This window comes from Ambystoma mexicanum, chromosome 6q (assembly GCF_040938575.1).
Source record: "Ambystoma mexicanum isolate Mex_15411 chromosome 6q, UKY_AmexF1_1, whole genome shotgun sequence".
Lineage (NCBI taxonomy): Eukaryota > Metazoa > Chordata > Amphibia > Caudata > Ambystomatidae > Ambystoma > Ambystoma mexicanum.
In genome coordinates this window covers 139,845,555-139,866,974 of record NC_090937.1, presented here as the reverse complement: position 1 = coordinate 139,866,974, position 21,420 = coordinate 139,845,555, and positions in this window count along the sequence as shown.

Below are 21,420 nucleotides of genomic sequence, written 5' to 3'. Positions count from 1 at the left end.
TACAGCACAAACAGCTGGAGGGATTTTCACCGAATTTGCGGCACGAGTGGCGGCTTGGTCCCGAAAGCCTGATTATGTAAATTTGGTGTAAATGCATACAGTATATATTTTTTTAAATGGCCCAATGTAGGGCAAAAAAATATTGTTATGTCTGGGTTCGGTGTGCAGACTCACTTCAATTTTTCGGTCCACAGACAGGCCGCTGATTGGTTCAGAGAGTGAAGTGAGAACTGTGGACATCGGGCAAGCCTGCTGATTGGTCAACAAAAAAAACATGGCATGCGTCATTTTTTCCAAATTGCCCGCCATGTTGGATCTGCGACAGCCAAAACTGACTGCAGGTGGATCGGTAGGGAAAAAGTCTGGAAAACACATTTTGGGTCATTTGGTGTTGGAAAGAGGAGCTGGGAATGGTGGGGGTGTGGAAAAGATGATATGGGGGTTATTTCTAAAGTTGGAAAAAGAGCATACGGGTGGCGCGTCAGTCCACAGACACTGAGGTAGCCTGTGTATAGAGTCTTGGGCGGATATCTTGAGAAAGACATTTGGGGTTATTTAGTGACTGAAAGAGGACTTTGTCAGGGTAGGCGAATGAATGATTGATGATATGGAATTTTTTTATAGGTGAAAAATAGGGTTGACGGTCCATTTTGATATCTGCAGACGTCATTTGAATTTGGAGGGGGAGTCTCTGGGGGAGTTGTTTTATTTCAATATGTATTGTATGGTTTAATTATTCTCTGGTGGTTGTGGCCAGTGGCCAGATTCTTGGATGCATGGTTGTACTATGCTGTGGTAATTGTGTATAGACATTGAAACTGGCCACTAGATACAACCATTATAATAATATGTGTATAGTATGTATAAATAATGTAGGGGCAGTATACAGTATTTGTAACATGGTGACATAATGCAATATTTGCTTCTTTCTCTGTGAAACAACAGTCTAATATGTTAGGCAGGATAGTCTAAAATGTTTCATTGCATACAATCCCACTTATTCATGTACTTTTTAGACACTCATAATCAGTACATTCTAAGTACTTTGTTTGGACCGACATTACTCTATGTTCTGCGCTGTTGCTGTTTCTGTTTGCATAATCATCGGGTCATTGGGGAAAAAAATCCATAAAAGATTTAAAAAAAACTTCTACATTTATGTGAGTTTAAATTTGACAGTATGTTTGTTTGAAGTATACAGTACTTAAGAGAATGGGCCTCATTACATGGAAGGCGGTAACCATGGCGCTATTAGGGCCATGGTTGCCGCCGGTATTTTACCGTGTCCGTGTTGGTGGATGGCGGAATTACCGCCCTACTCCGAGGTGAGCGGGGGCGGTAATTCCCCATTCACCAAGGCCCTTCCCCATTCCCATTATTGCCCCCATAAGGCATAATGGGAATGGGGAAGGCGCTAATTACGGTACCGCAAATTGCGGTACCGTAATTAGCAGCAAGGTCCCTTTGCGGGTTCGTTTTTTAACGCCTGCTAAAAGCAGGCGTTAAAGTACCAACCCACAAAGGGACCTTGTAATAAGGCGGTAAGGGTTAACGGTCACCGCCTTCCATGTAATGAGGCCCAATGTTTAAAGTGCACAGACAAGTGCATTTGTTGTTACAGGCAGTGTTGGAGTAAAAAGTATTTGCAATGAAGTGCAATGAAGGGTTTTTTGAAATAGTTAGATACCTGTTGGTGTATTCTAACTGTTTTGCTTTTCAAAACTACCATTGTACTCTTTTTTTAAAGGTATTTTTGAGGTACCTAGCTACCTGTTGGCGTATTGAAACTGTTTTGCATTTTAAAAGCAGCATGCAGTAGTATAGATGTAGTTAGAAACCAGTTGGCATATTCTAACTCTTGATAGTTTTATAGTTCTCAAGAGTATTTTTTAAGCAGTTAGATACCTGTTAGCGTATTTTAACTATTTTGTTATTCAAAAGTATCATTGCAGTATTATGGATGCAGTTAGATAACAGTTGGCGTATTCTAACTGTTGATGGTTTTACAGGTCAGTTACTAAATTTAGGTTTAAGAAATATTAAAAGGCATTTGTTAGATTTGCTGATAGTCTCTGTTTGAGAGAAACAGAAGTGTTGTTGCATTCAAACCAACTAATTGTTTTTTTAATGTCTGCCGTATATTGACCTGAAGTGGATGTGGCACCAGTGTGGTAGATTATGCCCACAGTTGTGAAGGTTTTCTTGCCAAGAGATACTTGCCTGTGTGTGAAGCTAGTAAGCTTGAAGTTGTATGTGATACCATTTGTGTTGTACCATAAAAGCATTAGTACCAAATATTGGTTATGTGAATACATGTGCATGGTGGAACGATTGTCTGAATTGCAAAAAGAGCATAAAATGCCTTGATTTGCATTTTGCAGCAGCTGATGAAATGGAATGGATTCACAATTTGGTATAGATACATACACACATCGTTTGTTAGGGATGTACTCTTGTGAAACATGGTTGCAGAGAGTGCATGTATGTTTCCACATGTATGAAATTTCAAAGATTTCATTTATAGGTATCACATTGGTTTCCATTGCTTGCAGTAAGTACATTCGAAATCTGTGGGGATCTTTCTATGTGTTTATGGTGAATTTTACTATTCCTGCACAGTAGTCCAACTTTTGCCTTATTCTGAGATACTTCAAGTGTTGTTTGGATTATTTGTGGCATTTCTATGAAGGATGAGCATTTGCAAACCCAACTGGTCTGAGCAGTTCAAGTAAATGTTTTCAACAATTGGTGGCAATTGAAACAGAAGATTGATTGCTAAATTTGCATAGCAATTTACATTGGTTGTGTAGATGTAAATGTAAATGAACCAGAGGGTTCTGTCTCTGTGTCGTTTGCTGGACCTCCACTTGTTTTTTAGAAGGACTATTTCTCTTTATATCTGCTGATGGATGTGCAGTTGTGTTTGCACTAGATAGTTTTGTGGTTGTATTGCTTACTGGAGTAGCAGTTGTTTTTTTTGTTTCTTTGGTGGTATTGTTGGGAGATCTCTTATAAGATCTGTTGGCATACATTTTCATTTTAAAACTTTACCATTTTGAGGAATAGAGTGCATATCTAGATGGGTAGTGTAGAGTGCACATAGTCTGTTGTATTCTAGGTTGCAAGGAAGGTCAGTCTTGACTTTCTTTGCATCAAAATTGACTAGGAATAGTCCTTCGAGTGTACGTAGACGTGAAAGTGCTACATAACTCATAGCCTGTGACCTAGCAAGTGTCCTCTCTGACTTTGGCCTCACCCAACATGTCAATGAACCGACTCATATCAAGGGACGCACACTAGACTGGGTTTCAGACTTGAATTGCGCATTAAATATAATTTCAGTGTCACCATGTTCATGGTCCGACCATCATAAAATACCATTCTCTATCACCTCCTGCCATCCCATAGACAAACCCTGCACCGCGCCACCTACCTTCACTCGCAACAAGAAGGACATCACTATTGAGAAACTACTCCTACTCATCCTCCCTTTATTGAACTCGGCTTCCTCCACCTGCACCGACCCCACTGTCCTTGTGGACACTTACAACCGAGCGATGTTAAAAGCACTTGATTCCATTGCCCCTATCAAACAACGCAAAGAAAAACCACGCAACCACCTTAACTCATGGTTCACCCCACACCTACGAGAACTGCGCAAAGATAAACATAAAGCGGAGTCTCTCTGGAGATGTTCCCCTTCATCAGTAAACAAAATTAACCTCCTATCCATCACCCACACGTACAAGGAAGCCATACTAGCGGCTAAAAAAGAAGAGTACAACAACAGGATCATACAAGCACAATCCAACACTAAGGAACTCTTTAAAATTCTCAAGGAATTAGAGTCCCCAGTTGCTCCTCTCGACAAGTGTACCCCTAACTTTGAATGGTGTGCTAACATACAAAAAGCATTACTAAACAAAATCACTACACTCCAAGCTTAAATCAATGCCAAAAAAACCCATCTCCTAGACTCAGTAGGTAATCCCCAATCCTACAATATCCCATCACCTAAACACACCTTCCAACCTTCCAGCTTCTCACCCCTCACCATTAAGGAAGTGGAAAACATCATTATGAAGTTAAAACCATCCAATTGCCAAGGTGACGCCTGCCTGGCTCCAATCGTAAAGGAAGCAGCACACGACCTTGCCCCTTTCATCACCTCCTTCATCAACTCCTCCTTTAAATCTGGCATAGTACCTAACAACCTCAAGGATGCTTGGGTAATCCCCTTGATCAAAAAACCTAACCTAGACCCTAGCAACCTCTCCAACTATAGGCCCATCACCACGGTGCCCTACCTCCTCAAAATCTTGGACCGCGCTGCGTATCTACAAATTCAAGATTACCTCGATACCAACAACCTATCAGGCCTCAGACAATCGGGCTTTGCCGGAGACACGGCACTGAGACAGCTTTGATAGATCTAAAAACCCAAATTGAGGACATGAGAGACAAGGGTAAACAAGCGCTCCTACTCCTACTGGATCTCTCTGCAGCCTTCGACTTGGTTGATCACCAAATCCTTTGCCAGCACCTCAAAATTGCCGCCCACTTCTCTGATGCAGCCACCTCATGGATCAGCTCATTCCTTGCAAACAGGTCCATGAGGGTCTTCTCACCATTCGCCGCCACGGACCCAGCTCACGTCCCCTGTGGAGTCCCCCAAGGCTCATGCGTATCACCCACGCTCTATAACGTATTTACGAAACCACTCTTTGATATTCTTGATTATCTAGGTGTCACCTACACAAATTATGCGGATGACACCCAGATATTCATCCATATCACTGGGGATTATGTAACGGACACCAAAGTGCTTAATGCAGTCAACACTGCCATCCAAGCGTGGATGGCTCACCACAGGCTTTGCCTAAACGACGAGAAAACTGAGCTACTCATCCTAGGATCTCAGCCCAAACTTGCAAAACTCAACAGTAAATATGAGGCCTTTAACATTGATGGCAACATTATCAAGGTTACTAATGTCACTAAAACCCTCGGTATTTACCTAGATTCCACCCTTTCACTCAACAGACAAACCAACTCAGTAGTCTCAGCATCCGCGTATACGTGTAAACTGATCACAGCTTGCCGTCCCTTCTTAACAACGGACAACTGCCTTATTTTCGCCAGAACCCTCATCTTATCAAAATTTGACTACTGCAACCCCCTTTACCTCGGTATGAGCCAAAGAAACATTGATAAACTACAGGTAACCCAGAATAACGCCATCAGGGCTGCCCTAAATATACCCAGGCACGCCAACATCTCTTCCACCAGACGCAACATACATTGGCTCCCCATTGCACGGCGCATCGCCCTCAAAACACTTGTTCTTAGTCACAAAGCACAGAATAATGCTGCACCGGGATTCCTATCAGCGCGCTTTAGCCAACACACAGCCTCCAGACCTTTAAGATCTACACAAGCGCACACACTTAGCATCCCCAGTTTCAAGCTTCAAACTGCCAGAGGCTCGAGCTTCCCAGTCCTTGTGGCGAAGCTCTGGAATTCCTTACCCAATGAACTCAGGAATGCCCCTTCCCTCCAATCCTTCAAAAGTAAAACAAAACACTGGCTCCATGAGCAAGACGCTATGGCGGCCAGTCCTATGTAACACTGGCTGCATGCTGCACCTTCTGGCTACCTTGTATGTAATGAATCTGTATATTACCCCTGTAAATGTTGTACATAATTTATATTTATATATGTTTATGTATATATAAGTGCAACCTCTAACTACCTGCTGTAACACTTTCTTGTAACCACCTTTCTAAACATGCGCCCTGATGCCCGTGGGCAGGCTGCGCAATACAAATAAATAAATACAAATACAAATACCTTCTTTAAAGACTGTGCTGCTAATGACAATCAATGCCTGATCTAGGGTTAGACCTTGTGATTTGTGAATAGTGACTGCATATGCAAAAGACAGAGAGAATTGTTCTCTGCATACATACATGTCTTTGATAAGAAGATATTATGCTGTTGCTTGTCCTAGTCTTTTAACTTCTGAAAGTTTGTCAAAGTGGATGTTGACAAACTGAATGTTGTTGTCATGTGGATACGTCTGGAAGCCAACAACTGTACCAATTGCTCCATTGACTAAACCTTGTTCTATGTCAAGGTTATGTATAATAAATACTTTGCAGTTTAGACACAACATTAACATTCTCTCCAATCAGCTGTGTTGGAGATAGATTTTTCTAAGCTATTTCGTCATGCTGTTGCTTGTTGGCATGCCATGCACTTCCTGTTTGTCTGTGGAGCTAATATGCAATATTGCCTGCTTTTCTTTTTTTTAACATTGTCTTATTGAAATGACTACAGCTTGCTATGGTTGTTTGGGCTAATTATTCCATGACATCAGGAGCAGATGTGCTAGGCCCGTATAGCATATGGATGAGTCTACTATTGAAGAATGATTGTGCATCTTTAGAAAGAAGATCAGTTCTAATGCTTTTTAAAATGTTAGCAAAGGTGAGGTTGGCAGATTCACACATGTTTTGAGTTAATTCTCTGATTTGGAAATGTTGCCAGAGATTTTTATTTCCTCTGCTGCCAAGTGTGTTGCGGCACTGTTTCATAAGGTTTAAAAATAGGTTAACCTTTCATGGCGTTAACTATGGGAGATCTCCAAAAACAATAACATGTTTTCCTCCAAAGAGTTGTTCTTAGTCTGTTTTTAGGACTTTTTGCAATCTGATGTTAATTAAATCCAACATAAGGTTGGAAACCATCCATACCTCATCTATTAGAAGTACTCTAATTTGTTTTAGAATTCTGTGTAATTCAGCAGCAGCTTCTGCTGATAGTTTGTAGTATTCTAATTTGTTTTGGTGTTCTACTGGAAGGCGCTGTAATCGGTGTAAAGTAACACCTCCTATGCTGTAAGCAGCTAAACCTTTGGGGACTGTTGCAACAGCAGAAATGTTGTTGTTTGTTAGGTTGTGTAGGAATTTGCTGATGATTTTAATTAAGAATGTTTTTCCAGAACCAGCTTCATCACTTACAGAGAGCAGCAGAGGTTTATAATTTTTAAGCACTCTTTTTCTGGATGCAGCTGGACCAATATTTCCACCACCAGTATAAAACAGTCTATGCTAAAATGTATGTATGTAACATAACTGGTTCTCTTCTGTACCATGTATGTAACTAAGCTTTCTGTCTGTAACAAGCGCCACAATGCCCTTGGGCTGCTGCGCACTCTACAAATTTGAATAAATAAATAATAATAATAATAATAATAACAAGGCATAGCCAAACTATGGAGGTCATTCCGAGTTTGGAGGCTGCCATGGTGCTTTTAGCCCCATGGCTGCCTCCAAAATCGGTCCGGGTTCCTTGAATGGGGACTTACCGGGACATTCCAACCTAGGAGGACCCGGTAAGTCCCCATTCAAAAAAACAATCCCCATTCCCATTTGATCCCCCATAAGGCTCAATAGGATTGGGGAGGGAGCAAATAACAGGCCCACTAATTGCGGGCCCGTTATTTGCTCCCTGGTCCCTTAGCAGCTCCCACTAACGGACCTCGTAATAGGGTGGTAGGGGGTTAACGGCACCGGCATCCTTACCGGTGCCGTTACCCCCTACCGCCAGGGTCGGAATGACCCCCAATGTGTTCAGATTTGCCATATAAGGCTGTGTCTGTTAAACAGTCTGCAACTTTGTAGCATCGGCATTCTCTTTGAGAGAGCATTTTTATGCCAAAGTTGTACAGTTTTTGAGACAGTGTATTGTCAGCTGATACGTCATACCAGAGGTCTTTCAGCTCTGTTATCTCAGCTTTGGTGAGATAGGCTGTGACATATCTTGTAACAGCAGTGGAATTGTCTGCAATATATTGTATATCTGTGTTTACATTCCTAAAGAGGGCAATGATTGCATTGTACTCATTGATGTACTTTGAAGCTTTTTTCTTTTAATGTTGTATTTGTTTTTAGGTGATTTGCCTTTCATACTGTGTCTAACAGAAGACAGTAAGCTGTTTACGTGTCCTTTTGCTGAAACTGGTCTAGGGAAACCAACGTGGCATAAGGTGTAGTATTTACTTTTGTTTTTATATCTGCGTTGGCTGCCACACTTATATTTTTGGAATCGTAACATTTGTGTACGTAAGTCAGTATGTGTGGTTTCTGATGGGATGTCGCAGGATATGTATTTGTGAATAAACTGCAAAACAGTGACATCACTGTCAAGACCAAATTAAGGAGCATCTTTTATCCACAAAAGCATGTGGATGGGTAGTGCTCCTCTGGATTAATATTAATTTCTCCAAAATAAGTGTTAATCTTCTCTGTGGGGAGGAGTACTTGTATTGCAGATGAAGTACAGCATGGCAATAAGGCAATGTTGAAATTATCTTGATACATTTACAGGGTCAGCGGAACAGAGTTCCCCAGGTGTTTTTATGTCTATTCCGTCTTTATATTGGTTTGCTATGTGTAAGAAGTCGTGCAAGTCATCCCATGCATATTCTGCACAACATGACGCCAGAACCAGCATTCTGTTGTACCATGTGCATGCTTGCCAAGAGATTTGTGATACTTGACTGCACAACTTCATCTTTGTCTTTTATCTTTTGAAAGAGTTGGGCAGCAGACATGTTTAAAACTTTAGAGTCGGTTTTAAATGTGTGTGCAACTCCGCAACATAGGGCCTCATTACGGGTTTGGAGGTAGCCATGCTGCTATTGGCGGCATGGCTACCTCCAAAACTGGGCCCGGGTTCCCTGAATGGGGAATTACCAGTCCATTCCGAGTTTGGAGGGCCCGTTAATTCCTCCCTCAGGGAACCCGGGCCTGGACCTTCCCCATTCCCATTCGAGCCCCCATAGGGCTCAATGGGAATGGGAGAGGGAGCTAACAACGGGCCGATTACGATCGGCCCGTTGTTAGCTCCCTGGTCCCCTCGCGGTAACCGGTAACGATGCTTGGTTTTAACAGGTGTCCTTACCGGGTCCCGCGAGGGGACCTCGTAATCAGGTGGATTGGGAATAACCGGTCCGCACCCATTAGCGGACCCCGTTAACTCATTCCGCCTGACTCGTAATGAGGCCAATAGAGTTGCTAGTTCATTTTCAAACAGAAGGTGCAAAATGTATCCTATATTTTGTCTGAATCTGGTATCTTCAGAATACATTTGTAAAGAGTGATATCCTGTGCCTTTTTTTGCTGCTATTTGTGTGGATCTTTCATCATATCTTCCTCCATTTCTTGTATGCTGATTGGAGATCCTTTGGCTTGACACATTTGATATGTTCTAATGCATTGTCTGTGGTGTCTTTGGAGTGTAGTGGGTAAATTGTATACTGGTCCAAAATATTGGCTGAAGTAATAGGATCTACATGTTCAAATTGGCCAGTTGGTGATGAATACTAAATTATTTGGCCAGTTTCTTTTAAGTTCTCTTCTATTTTTATATTTTTGTAGTAGTCAGTTTTCTTTCAGAAGTTGTAGGGCTTTTCTAACTTTGTTTAAGTCTACTAATTGTTGCTTTTTGTTTGTCCTTTGTTGGTTCACCATTAACTAGAATAATCAAAGATTTATTTATTGGCCATTGCGCACTCCTAGAGTTTCTACATTTTCACTAAGATCTAATGGCAAATATACTACTTTGCCACACATGGCTTTTAATAATTCAGAAGGAGGCAAATTGGCTGTTTTGGAATTGAAATTGAAAGTGTTGCTAAACAGGGAAAATCAATCCAGACTGCTGCGAAAGTGGGAACCCTCAAGAGAAAGCAGGAAATGAGAGAATTCCTGAAACAGCTGCCAAAGGCTGACTATGATTATTTCTTTAGTTCAATGCCTTTTCAGAAGAAGAGAGTAACATTAAAAAGTCTCCATAAAAGCCAAGACGATGAGGATTCCTTCCATCTGGAGCATCTGGAGAATGTAAATCTAACTACCCCATCATCTGACATCTTTCCTATTGCAAAAACATCACACTATGACCACATCACCCCTGGCATGCTAAGACCTGTTGACAGGGACATTGAAGATAAATATATGTACAGGATACAAAAGAACACGAAGAAAAGTTACTTCACGACCAAAGGCGAAATCTGGAACAGATCAGGTTCTACTTTCATGACTCCAATGTCCCAAAAGAATCCTACTTTGAGTAAAGGTTCATATGATACAATTGTTATAGGAAAACCTTTTAAAACGGATGAGCCTCTTCCTTCTGATGATGAAGAGGAAGAAGATGACTATTTTTCAGATAGCTAGAGTTCTTTATTTTCTTCCTGTAAAAGGAAAATCTTAATGAAACATGCCTAACCAATTGTCTCTACTTTAATGAGCACCTCTGCTGTGAAACTAAAAATCCATTCTTCTGTTCTCTGTATTAGGTCATGAATACAGTCTTGTAAAAGTACATTTGCTGTTAGCCTGGTGTTTGTAAAAATTACAATTGGGGAAATTAATATTTTTATGGAAACCCCGTTCAACTGTATGTGTTTGGTAATATTGTGTGAATATTGGTAAAAACAAAGGTGTTGGAGCCTATTAGGATGCACAAAAGGGGTGTTGGTACATGCCTCTAGGGGTAGTATGTTATTGCAATTGCACTGGGAGTTCTTAAAAGAAATCTAATTTTCTGTATATATTCAATGTTTGTGTCTGTATTCAGTTATTCAGTTATTCAATTTGTGTTCAGGTGTATATGCAAATGCAGATCTTCTAAATCTATCCACACTATCCACACTAAACAACGCTATCCTCATCACACCGGCCCAATGGATCAAACAATTTGCCCAAGACCCACACCCAACCAACCTTGCTCGATGAAAATTAGGATCTCTAGACTAGGCTCTGGATTCTTATCAGTCCATTACTCGCACAATGCCAAAAACACCTCCAATATTACTGACACTACCAAGAACACAGTAAGCATAGTGACATCACCCAGAGAAAACACCTCCCACACAAAAAGCAACCTAATCAATACAACCACTTTGATCAATGGGGCACTCATCAATGCCAGATCCGTGCCAGTTCACACATTAGATATCACCACCTTCATATTATCACGTGACCATGACATTTTAGCAATAACAGAGACCTGGCTTCATGCCACGGCAGGGTCTGCACTTTCTCTCGCCATCCCAGATGAATATTCCATCATCTGACAAAGAATCTAATCAATCTAAAGGGGGGAGGGAGTCTCCTTCATTGCTGAAACTCCATTAGGCCTCAGACACATACCAAGCCTATCTATTCCCTCAGCTGAACTACTATCCATTAAGCTACCCAGGTCAGCATCCCATACGATTATCATCCACCTCATTTATAGACCTTGTGGGCCTACAGCCACCTTTGAAGAAGACATTAATCTTCTACTCACTGCTCAAAACAAGCCCGGATCACAAATCATTCTAATGGGCGATCTAAACCTAGGTTTCTGGACTCAAAAGATCTCAAGGCATTGGCCCTTGCTAATACAATCTCGGAACTAAGCTTTCTACATCGCATCACTGATCCTACACATGACAAAGGAAGAACTCTAGATTGGCTGGCTGACCTCAACTGTGACATAAATATCCTTTTAAACTCACCTTGTGCCTGGTTGGACCACCACCTTATCTCCTTCACCATAAGAACCTTTCTCCACCCATTAGCACTAGCAACAAACACAACATAACCATTGAAAAAAATACTACCCCTGCTACAGCTGATCATCAGCACCTCTATTACTCACACGGACCCCACAGTCTTAGTGGACTTATAAAACCACTCCTTACTCAATGCCATTAATACAATAGCACCTTTAAACCTGTGCAACCCCCACACACATCTAAACTTGTGGCTCACCCTCCAACTCTGATCAGTATGCAAACTCAAAAGAAATGCAGAAGCTCTCTGGAAGAGTTTCCTGTCAGACCTCAATAAAGATAAATTCCTAATAGCATCCCTTAACTACAAAGAGGCTACTCTCCAGTCCAAAAAAGACACTTACAACGAACACATCATTCAAGCCAAATCTAGCACCAAAGAACTCTTTAATGTATTCACAGAGTTGGAATCCCCTGCCACTCCACCCGAAACCGTCACCTGGTACACCAATATTCAGAAAGCACTACTGGATAAAATAACAATGCTTCAAGGTAAAATAGAATCTAAAAAACGTAGTCTCCCCTCTATCTCATCAAATCCCACCCCAGTAGATCCAGATCGGTATACCCACAATCCATTCACCTTATCTCCTCTCTCTATCAAAGAGGTTGAGGATATAATCACTAAACTAAAACCCTCAAAATGTCAGGGAGACATTTGCCATGCACCCATCATTAAAGAGGACGCTAAGGAACTGGCTCCATTCATCAACCCCCTTAATCAATGCCTCATTTTCAACAAGCACAGTCCATAACAACCTAAAAGATGCTTGGATGCAGATTCAACAACATATTGAAACAAATAACCTTCTTGGTCTCAGGCAATCAGGCTTCAGACCCAGGCACAGGATGGAAACGGCCCTGAATGACCTCAAGACAGAAATTGAAGTCCTAAAAGACAAAGGCAAGCTTGCTCTTCTCCTTCTATTAGAGTTGCCAGCCGTATTTGACTGAGTAAATCACAAAGTCCTATGCAACCATCTAACCTCAGCAGCACAAAATCTCGGATAAAGCCAATGCTTGGATTTAGTCATTCCTTGATAATAATAAATAATAATAATAATAACAGATCAATGAGAGTTTGTGCACCCACAGCCTCTGCCAAGTAAGGTCCAGTCAGTTGTGGATTCCCGCAGGGATCCTGTGTGTCTCCTTCTTTATATAATATGTTCACAAAGCCCCTGTTCGATGACCTTGACTATTTGGGTGTCACCTACAAAAATTATGCCGATGACACCTAACTACTCATCCCTATCACTGGAGACGATGCAACCGACACTAAAGTACTTAATGACATCTACCTTATCATTGAAACCTGGATGGCAAAGCATGGCCTCTGTCTTAATGACGATAAGAAGAGATACTCCTCCTAGAATCTCAAGCAAAGCACAATAGACTAAATAATAATAATAATAATATTAATAATAATAATAATAATTTAACATCACATGTTTGGCCCTTTATTTGGTGTTCACTGACATATCTAGACCAGGGGGTTTTCTTTACTCACAGTCAGAAACTGAAAATTCCAAAGCTACTATATTTGTAGACGTTACCCTTATCATGTGTTCTTTCAGTACTTTCCTTAGGGTTAGGTTACATCATATGATACATATACATAGGGGAAGAAGCAAGCCTGAAACACAGCAATAATTTCTGTGCATGAAGATAATCATTTAAATTATGAACAGGTTCTTGTGATACTACTGCTTTTTTTGCTTACTTCACTTTCCCTATATATGTCCACATTTGTATGCATTGTGGTCTCTTTATGTTTTGTGTATAGTAGAACAAGTATGTAGTAAGTGATTCTTTATTAGTTACTTATTACCTGTTTCATAGTACGCACAACTCTGATATGTAAGCATTCATCATTTCACTATCCAACATTGCAATATTATGAATATTGCACTTATATGGTTCATGCTGCAGTCAATGCCTATGTTTCTGTAGGAGTAATTTCCTATACTGGAAATAATTCCATAATACAATGATGTTTATATGAATGCATTGCTTAATAAACTACGTAGCTCATGATATTTCTCCCAATGACCTCTGACAGTTGTGTGCCAACATTATAATAAGAATCCCTTGTACAGACTTTTAATGAAAAGTAAATGCACTGCGTGATGTCATCAGCGATGTCATCAATGACATTTGCGATGATCACCTTTGATGACATTGGTGTTAGTTTTAGCAGTGCAAAGTGGTGGCGCAAGTTATGGTTGCTTAGCTTACCATAAATGGTGGATTTCTGGGGGTTTTCGATTTTACTTGTAACCATAATATGAATATGTGTTCATTAGTGCAAAGTAAGTATAATGTCCCTTTAAAAATGTTTTAAAAATGTTTTTGCACTGAATTGGATAGGTTTTTAGTAGAGCAACTGAAGCGCAACTGAACCATAATGTCCATTTAACAATGTTTTTTCACTGAATTTGATAAGTTTTTAGTAGCGCAACTTAACCATAATGTCCCTTTAACAAAGCTTTTTTTCACTGAATTTCATAGGTTTTTACAAGGATACTCTTAGTGTGTATAGATCTACCCTACAACATACTGAACCCCCTGGCCCCATGGTGATGGGTACTTTGTCCATGGACTATGCGATTGTTCGCGGACCTCGAGTAGCATCCACACTGCCCAAAAGCTCAGGGGGTATCTTACATTGCTGCAGCGTACATCAAAGACACTGAAAATGTTAAAAGAGCAGCACATAAGTGAATTACAAACAAAAATATACTAGGTCTACAAACTCTACACTTGAGAAACCAAAAGTGCAATTCCATAGGATACACAACATAATGTAACACACCAAAACAAAAATAACCTATTCCTCCATCAGAATTAGCTCACTGCTTCTTTATACAGAAAATGCAAACTAACTGTTAACAGCACACCTGCAAAGAACTAACAGCTCAACCAAACAACAAACGGGTAAGTGCACTACATTGATTACTACGGCAACACACTTTGTTCAATATGCTACCCTGAAAAAGAAATGGCTAGCACCCTGAAGTGGCTTTAAGAACATTTTCCTCGGGATGAAATGAGTGAAGACAGTGAAACTATTGGTACAGTTTCCAAAGTAAACCAATTAATACACATTGTTTCATATGTACCTGACACATTTTCTTTTCTTAACAGTAAATACAGAAAATTGCAAAAATGCCCCTGAAATAATACATCATGAACAACTGCAAAACCAAATAGAACAACAAAGTGACACTGTGCAAAACCATCTAGTGCACTTGGAAGAAAAAAATGATCAATTATTGAACCATTTTGCTGATATGAAAGACTTTGTACAAAGACATATCATGGAGAACATTAAATATCACTGCCCCACCTGCACCTGTACCTCTTCTCCATGCCCCAGCCAACCATCCCCACAAATTCCCCATCACCAAAAACGTTATGATGAAATCTCAATCCCTTCCTCCCCTACCACCCAACTTCTAGAAAACCTCAATTCCCCTGTATATGTGTCAATTTCTGCTTCCCCGTCTCTTTCATAATTTGTATATATATTTTTGTAAATAAAGGTATACGTATACTGTTCTTGTATATGTCTGCAATTTTTTAAAACCCCAGTTAGGAGCCCGCGGCAGCGCAACTTTCCGGAATGTCCGCAATTAACCAAAATAGAGGTGTCCAACGGACACTTAACCTGTCTGGGCTGTCCACAATCAAAATGGAGGTGTCCGCAGAACACCAAGCCTGTCTGCATGTCTGCAAAGTTATGATGCACCTTTAATTAGTTTGGGTACCCTAGCCCTGTCTGGAGTAAACCTAAACGCATGCACATCCCACTTTCAGGGTCCTACGAACATTGTGCCTGTCTAGAATTGTCCGCCTCACGTGTCCCACTTTCAATTAGTCCGGGGAGAGCAACCCTGTCCGTAGATCACCTATGTGCATGCATACAACCGATCCCTTCCAATAGGCGTCCTACAGACACTTAGACTGTCCAGGCCCTCCGCAATGAGAATTGAAGTGTCCGTCGAACACAGATCCAGTCCGCATTACTGCAAAGTTGCGACACACCTTTGATTAGTTTGGGGACCCTAGCCATGTCTGGAGGACACCTGGATACATACGCATCCCACTTCTGGGGTCCTAAGAACATTGCACCTGTCCATAACTGTCGACGCGTTTTGCACTTTTAATTAGTCCAGGGAGCCCAACCCTGTCTCTAGAACATCTATGCTCATGCGTACAACTGATCCCGCGCAATAGGCGTCCTACGGATAGCTGTCCCATTCGTGGACATCCGCGACATCACCATGTGACCGCACCCACGCTCAGCATAGACCCATGCACACGGGCAATGCCTGGACACCAAAAAAGTGCTTTTTTGAGCACTTCAAGGTGTTTCACTGTAAAACATTGCTTTTTGAGCTCTCTTTGGTGTTCGAAGTGTCCACGGTCCCACGGCTGTCCGCAGAGCGCTTCCCAGCACAACTATAAAAGGCCACCCCCTAGAGCTACTCCTCATTCTGTTTTTGGCTACCAGCGAGAGCATTTCTCCACATTGCTGATTTCCTATATTGGATTTGCTGCTGAGCTTTGCCTGCTGTGCTGTGCTACTTCACTTATGGAGGACTATTCCAAATGGCAATCATGGCTTCTTCCACTGCAGCTGCCTCTGCCTCCGCACCGCCCCCTCCACCACCACCACCTTCCCAAGGGCCTGGAGAGGGGAACAGGCATGGAGATATAAAGAGGGATGAAGGGGAAGACAAGGACGAGGTAGTGGAAGTCCTTACTACTCCCAGCCAGCATGAGTCTTGGGTGTGGAGATTCTTTACCACCATTGGAGGGGTACCCAAGGCATGTGCAGACAAGGTTACCTGCACTGAGTACAAAATGGTGATCAGTTGCGGCAAACCGGTCTATACAGCTACGGGACCACCTCCATGCGGCGACACCTGAGGTCCAACCACAAGGCGTCATTTCGGAGGGTCGTCCCCTTTGAACAAAGTAGTAGGTTGAGTTCCTCTACAACATCCTCAGTACCCGCTCCTTTCACCAAAAGAGACACTCCTGTGGGGTAGTGCATCCCTGAACCAGCCTCGCAGGCCATACGCGACTCAGTAGACCCTTACCTTTTTGAGGGTCACAATATTGTCCATTTACTGCGATGCAGTAATCTGCAGGGGGGAACAATTTCAGAGTGCTTTCGAGGCTTCCGTCCAGGAGCATGAGAAAGAGTGCCACCTACCCAAGTGAGGCCTATCCAACATCTTCCTCTCTCCATTTGCCCTGTGGTTGGTGCCCCTTCCCTACCCTCCCTTCCCTTCCTTTCCTTATGTCTCATGTCTAAAAAAACAAATGAAAATACAAAACAAAACAAAAACCATCAGAGCCACCTTTCGCAGCTTAAAAATAGAAGTGCCAATTAAATGGTGCAGGGCCCTGGACACTCTGAAAAGTTTGCAGACAGCATGGTAGTCCATATTTAGGGGGTGGCACTTTCAAAAGCTTTGCACTCTTTTCTGGGAGAAAGCGGTGGCTCTGAAAAGAGCCTTTTTGTGGTGTTTTCTTTTGTTTTTGGAAGGTTAAAGCAGTCCAACTTCTACTAGGAAAATGCTTCCTATACTTGCAAAAAGGGTTGCAAGGCATTTTGAATATTTTGCAAAAAATGCTGATTACCAGCATTAGTAAGATGGACTCCATCTCTGTGAAAAATATTCATGCTACAAAACGTAAAATTACTTGCGAGTTTGGAAACATGTCCATGACTTTCCCAAGTGCTTCCTTCATCGCAAACTGAAGTGAGAGTCCAGTAACATGTCTTAAACTGTTCACTCCACATTGAATAATAATAATGTCTGGATAAATGAGTGTCACCGGAAGTGGCACAAAGAGGAACCAAATTCGGCCACTTTATTCTACGCACTCCATACCAGTGCACATCCACATTATGGAATCCAAGATGAGCAGCTACTCCACAGTGTTCTTCATGCACTTCCAACCAATGTATCCAGGAGTCCCCCAAATTCCATAGACTCTGCCTCCTGAAAGACACAGTCATAGCCATAGCCAGCTGCACTCCTCTCAGCAAGTAAACCTTCTGCCACAGTCTTTCCATGCACACCAACCTCAACAGCCCCAGATGTGGCATGTGTGATCCGCAGACTACCGCGGTGTCCACGGATATCGTGCAATCTTTGAGGTGGGGACAGAAATTGCAACCTGGGTACTCCATTTCCTCTTTGATAGTGGCTCTGAAAAGAGACTTTGTTTGGGGGGGGGGTCAGATTTTCTCTACTACATCTACTAAGTGCACTGTTCATGACTTTGCAACAACCTTTTAATTGCATTTTGACTATTACTAAGAAAACTGTTATTCCCACAATCCGTCAAAGTAATGGCATCACAAAAAAAAGAACTTGCACTATTCTCCAAGATTTTCTCATTTGGAAATGATGACATCCCAACAGCACACATAAAAGAAGATATCCCTTGGTTAACAAGATGCCTTCCCATGTCTTGTTGAGGATTAAGCACACTACGACACATCCATGCACCCCTAGGTGGTATTTGGGAAAAGGAGACCTTTGCACATGGAAAGAGGTGCATTAGTGCCTTCAGGAAATGCTTCAGATCACCCTGCAAAGTTATTGCACTCACATACCACAAACACATTCCTCCACAATTAATCACCAGGATATCTGGACTGTTGAAAACAGCCATATGTTTACAAAGTGTAAATAAACCTTGTAAATTTCTCCCTGGCACGTCACACCACAAAGCCTACACTCCCTCCAATCCAAGGTTGGCAGAAATGCCACATAGCTCTGCATACATCTGCAGATTTCTCAAAAAACAATCTCCCATCATCCACACACTCACTCTCTCCATCTCTCCAACCACAGCCATCTTCCAACACACAACAATGAAAAAAAGGATTACCCTCTCTCGCTATGAATCAAACCCTCAACACCTGATTGGATTATCCCCCCAGTCCCACTTGCACGCCAGGCATGCTGTGAAGCTCCAGATTTGAAACGCCCTGTCTGTGACCCCGTAACACAGGGGCAGCCCTTTTTCCTTTTCCACATCACTCTCTGCATCACTCCCTCATTGGCTACACATAAGTAATCACACAACCATCCACCAATCACATCCAGGACCTCTACATCTACCTATATGATCACACTTCAACACTTTAGATCTACTGTTGAACAGTTTGGCTATATGTCAACTGTGATTACAAAGCACCTCCAGAAGAAAGTACTATACAACTCCCCAACATATATGCTTCCAGATGTATCCACATCTACATCCATCAACACAAACTACAGGTATGCATTTATTGTGTGCACTACATTTACAACTCTTTTATTAATTCTTGTGAAAAGTATACATGCTGCACCCTGCATAACCTACTCCATACGCATACTATCATTTGCTCCATCTCCTATCATCAAGTGGCACTTACAATCCTATGTACTTTATAAAAGTTTTCTTTTACCTATATGACCCATTGCAATGTGCAAACTGTTATTCTATTCATTCCTACTGCCTACCAATGAATCTTTCACTAACATTAAATAATGTGTTCTCCAAGTGCAATTACTATGCCATTAACACACATATGTACTAGCTTCCTTCTTTTGCAATGAAAGTGAAGAGCACTCTCCTGAAACCCAGTGGCGTCTAAAGTGCAAAATACAACCCAGAAGAAACCTACTGTTCAGATCCAACAAATTAAGTGTAATGGTGTCATACTGTTCAACCTATTACTCAGACAGTGCAGTGCTCCTCTATTCTAGACTACAGAATTGCATCAACCCACCATAATTTTCTTCACTCCTTTTCATTGCACCTCAACAGGTGCACACTTTCTATTGTCATCTGGACACCAGTACATTAACATACACATGCCACTACAGCCTTTCCAACCTGAAGTAACAGCCCATTTGTTCCTCTGTGTCTAACTCCCTCCGGGTCAGGCATTTCTCAAAGAAACAAGCTGTAGGCAAATCTCTGTTTTCAGATTGGGCCTCCCTTTAGATCAGCGTTCCTGCCACTTTGAAACTTAAGGAGAACCATCTCTGGTTCCAGAAGCACCCCAAGACCTTCCTCTTCATTTCTGCCTTTGCACCTCTTCTTCCCTGTTAATCTCTCTTCTTTTCTCAGACACCGTACACCTAGCCACACTTTGCACTTTGGACCCAGGTCTTTGATTACCTCCCCACCTTCCTACACTGCCTGCAGGCCTCCCCTTGCACTGGCATCTGTATCTATACCTATAAGGTCCCCTCACCCACTTTTCGTCTGCACTTATCAAATGTTACTGTATTCACTTAACCAAGCACTTGACACTTACTAGCTGAACTACCACTTTTTTATCACCTTTACTTATATATTTCACGTATTATTTATTCTGTCACCGTTCTTTTCTGCACTTTACACTCCTCCCCCTACCATGCACTTTCCCCTTTTTTCCCTTTCCCATGCACTTGCACAATATTAATGTCACTAGACCTAATTAGATCAATTTTTGATTTCCCCTGTTCTCTTCCCTCTGTCTACTCACTCTCTGAAATACTTATGTCTGAGCGCAAAATAAATTAAATATTATTTCATTTCATTCCACAATCACACACCTCTATACATGTACCTATCATCATAGTCAGACACTCATGCACACTGCAAACATATACATTACACAACCTCCCAACCCACAGTTTCCTTTCTTCTCCAAAAGACTCTGAATAATGCGTACCAAAAAGCAACCCTGTAGAAAGCAACGCAGAAATAAAGCAGAACAAACTAAAAATGTACGAAATAGCCATCTGCCTATAGCAGAATTTTTACAGAAACTTCAAACAAAACAGCTAATACAGTCACTAAGCAAAACTGAAGCAGCTTGCAGTAAAGAAACTCTGACTCCTCTTTCAAAATGTAAAACAAAAAAGAAATGTATTAAAAAGGCTGGAACTACCACTAGTGCTAATACTGCACCTATAAATCTTGATGTAGCCACAAGTAGGCATGCCAAAAACAATATTTTACAAAAAATGTTCCACCACAGAGTCCTTCAGAACCTTATGAAAACAGGGGACATATAACGCTCAACCCTTAAACCCTAGCTCAGAAGCCTAATCCTGGAAGCTCTCATCGACAGTGCAAACCTTCTGAAAAGGAAACTATTTATATTAGTTTTAAATAGAATGAAACCACTAACAAAACAAATTACTAAACTACAACAAGGACTTCACAAACAGATGGAATATCAACAAAGATAGCTTTGAAAACATCTGTGCAAGTGAGTGGAGTCACACCACAAGCACAGAGCCATATTTCAGTGACAACGCATACAAGCAAAAGCAAACAAACCCAATTGCCATAAATAACATTGGACGAGGGTATGAACAGGTTAACAATACCATTATGGAACAAGAAACGCTGCTCACAAAAATATCCCTAGCAAACTTACAATCAACTCTCCATTCCACCAAACCAATACTTCCAGTCTACAAATGGCTGTGCACATCAATGTCTAATGTGCACAAAAAATCTTTCACATCTTTACACCAGTTCCTCAAACAGTATGTGAAAGGCAAAGACAAATAAAACATTTAAATATTACAAACTATGAACTCCTCTCCAGTGCGCAAATACGAAGGACTATGAGGACATTCAATAGCCTGCATTTCTGAACCTACTTGCAAAAGCACTTTCCACCATATTGAAATGTTGTTTTACAAAGGTAGCGGGCGCCCCTCTCTCGCAAGAACAGACATGATAACCTGTTCAGTGGTTATTAACCACTTGAG